At 36.0% G+C, this 3275-nt stretch overlaps 1 pseudogene; it reads right to left on the bottom strand.

Annotated features, from left to right (window-relative positions):
- LOC119588989 overlaps nt 1-2718 on the bottom strand; it is a 3790-nt pseudogene extending 1072 nt beyond the window's left edge.
- Nucleotides 2719-3275: the final 557 nt, after the last annotated feature.

Here is a 3275-nt window from a genome sequence, read left to right as displayed (position 1 = left end):
AAGTAAGAGGGTGAGACAATGAGAGACTGTGTTTAATAATCAACTGTTGAGAAAAATCAATATTCTAGTTTCTTACCTATTGACTGTATGACCTGTTTTTTCTGTTTTTCTGTTAGTCTTTCTAGTAGTGAATGATAATCTTGAAGAGTTTCCTGTACTTGTGCTGTGGTATCTTCCATATCTTCTGAGAAATAGACAGTCCCTGCTGATGATCTCTGCATATGGAGAGTATAAGAAAATGTTTACAAACTATGGAAAAAAAAATCCTTAAATCTTATTTTTATGAGATGCATTAAGCTTTACACTAGATCTACATTCTGATTGTCAATTCAGCTATAATAGAGCTATAATAGAACTTGAAAAAAATGTCTAGCAACTGATATATATATAAATATTGTTAAAGCACCTCTGGATGAAAGATAATGCTTCATACAAGGCAGGAGTAAAACTTCAGGGACATCTTCACATATGTCAAGAAATCTTTTACAGTTTAACTGCATCACTGAACTAGGTATCCTCTGCAGTCTGGAGTAATGAGCCTATCATCAAAGTCTGACAAGTAAATCAAGCGGAATGCCCTTGCCAGCAGCCTGATGAAAATTACCAAGCAAAAGCTATACTGAATTCAACCATTAACTTGTAGCACTGGCTACTGTCAGTCATGTCTGGCCACCTACTGACTGTCACAGTCACAGTCATACCTAATATCATTTGCCCAGTGACAGTATTGCTCAAAAAGTGTTAATGAGCTTTAGACTATGTCTGAATACCAAAAATAGAAAACATAATAGAAAGCAAATACATAAACTGCTTGGGAATTAAAATTTCTGTTAACTACAAACCGCATCATTCATAAGTTCCCATGGCTTCTGTGAATTTCTCTGATATGTTTGTAAACTTCTCGTTTTAATCTCTTGCTGTGTTAGACTTCCATCTGTGCTAAAGCTATTATCATTCCTCACTGCCTGGGCAAACTTTGCCAAAATACAGACTTATTTACTTTTGATGCTGTATAACCCACAGAATGATGAAGCCCGGGAAAGAAGTAAAAAAAAGACTGATTCCTTTCATAATACAACAAATGAACTATCTTATTTCCTAAGGTGCCAAAAATAAACTATAAAAGTAACTTTTTCTAGTCTTATTTTAAAGTGAAAATGAGGATTAATCTAGAATTAACTAACTCTTTAACCATTACTGTTATAAGTAAAATTTTAAATAGTCCTCATAATTATTCACCAATGACAAGTTTACTTTTCTGTTTTTCTTAATGTTGTACAATCACCTACTTCTACTTGCACAGAAAGGAAAATTCAAAAGTGTATTTAAAACAATCAATTTTTTGGCTACATTATTATGGTCTACCTGTTTTTGCTGTTTCCATGGACTGTTATATCCAAGAATTTGAGGAAAAATCTTAACTCAGTTACAACAGGAGCTCCCACTGCTATATCTGGGTGCATGCAAAATCAACTGCTCCAGGGAAAAATTCGTAAGCACAGGAAACAAAAAACACTTCTAAGCTTTTGACCAGGGTATAAAAAACCTTTCTAGGAATGAGGTTAAAAAAAAAGGCTTAAATTTAATTTTGGGGGGCTATTTCTCCTCAACAAATGCAGTCGGACCAAACAAGCACACAACTGTTTAGCCTGTCCCCACTAAGAGCAGGTTCAACCCCAAACCACACATGACGGGAAGGTGTTGTCCTGGTGTGAGGGGTGGTCTACCATAACATGGTAGAATGACTATTCTAATCATGCCAAGATATCACAAAATTTATTAATGATTCTAAAAACTAATGATGAGCATAATGGTATCACTCAAAAATTATTTCAAAACCATTACCATACTTGACTTATATCCAATCATATAACAAGAGTAACATTTATAATAAAATAAATCTTAAGTGACAATAAATTTAGAACAATTAACATCCCCCCCCCACAAAAAAAGTCAAAATTTGGGGACTGAGGGTGCAACTTGTGACCTCTACACTGTTCCAGCAAAGGCCAACACACTACACTGTGTAAATTTTTGGGCAAGACACATTGGACTTGTTCCTCATTTCCCAGTACATCATTCTGGTGATCTAAACACTCTACTTGGAAGTTTGTAGCCTGTGCCTGTGTCTGACTAAATGCTCGTACCCGTACCCTTGTTTAATGCCCTGATGGCATTTGTACTTTCAGTCACTGTAATCGCTGAGTATCACTTAGGTTCACTTAAAAAAATGTATTGTTAATTTTTCTGCATCTCTACAATGTTATTATACCCATATCCTGAATGATATATAATGAAGAAAAATTTTTAAAATGTCATAGTAATAGGGTGGAAACTAGGGAAAAATCATCATAAACTCGACAACTCAAGAAACTTGGCAAAGGCTTCATAATACTCTTGTTCAAGAAAATGAAACAGACGTTCATAACCGCAGTGACCTTGATTAATAAAACATAACACTGATATCGCATAATCAACTCGAGTCTCTTCCTTTTTTTTTCCTCCCCCGTTACCAAAAACCCCAAAAATCCTCAACCGGAGACTTTTCTTCTTTGATGATTCTTAAAGCGGATGTGTCCTTCCCTTTTAATCCCATGACCTTTCAAAAGAAGCGCAGGATTCCACCCCAGTCTAACAGGGCCTGCGGTGCCAACCAGCCAACGCGAGACTCTCCTGAAGGTCGCCATGGCACTGCGGCCGTGGAGCAAGGGGATCGCAGCTGTTTTTCTCTAACGGGGTCGAGTCGGGGGGAGGAGGCTGCCGTGCGTTCAATTCCGATGGTTTTCTCTTAATTATTTGCAAGTGCATACTCTCGTGGTTTTGGGAATTAAAATAATATCACAAAGATAATTTTAAAACAAAAAACAAATGCGTAATCTTAAGTAGATAATAATAATATTCAAAACGGGAAAATGTTAAACTGAAATATTTCAGTACTCGACATTCCCATTGAAAATAGTAAGAAATACTGTCTATGCTATTAAACATCATTTTTTACAATGATAAGAATGCGATAACGTACCGCTTTTTATGGTCTGCCTTTGATTATTTGGCGTTAAACCGGAATTCCCGACTTCGCCTGATATGCTTCGGTCAAAACGATGCTAAATAATTGGTTTGTTTACGAACAGAGTACAGTAACTGCTGTTCCGTTGATAAATATAAAGCAATATCCATCGTTTATTTTTTCTGTATTTTAACTGACTTTATTCTGCTAGAGACAGTGATTTTGAGCAAGGAATTACAGACGAATTCCGGGGAAATTTGTATCCATC

Source organism: Penaeus monodon, chromosome 24, assembly GCF_015228065.2.
Source record: "Penaeus monodon isolate SGIC_2016 chromosome 24, NSTDA_Pmon_1, whole genome shotgun sequence".
NCBI lineage: Eukaryota > Metazoa > Arthropoda > Malacostraca > Decapoda > Penaeidae > Penaeus > Penaeus monodon.
Note: the sequence above shows the minus strand (reverse complement) of the source record. Positions and strands in the feature narration are given on the sequence as shown.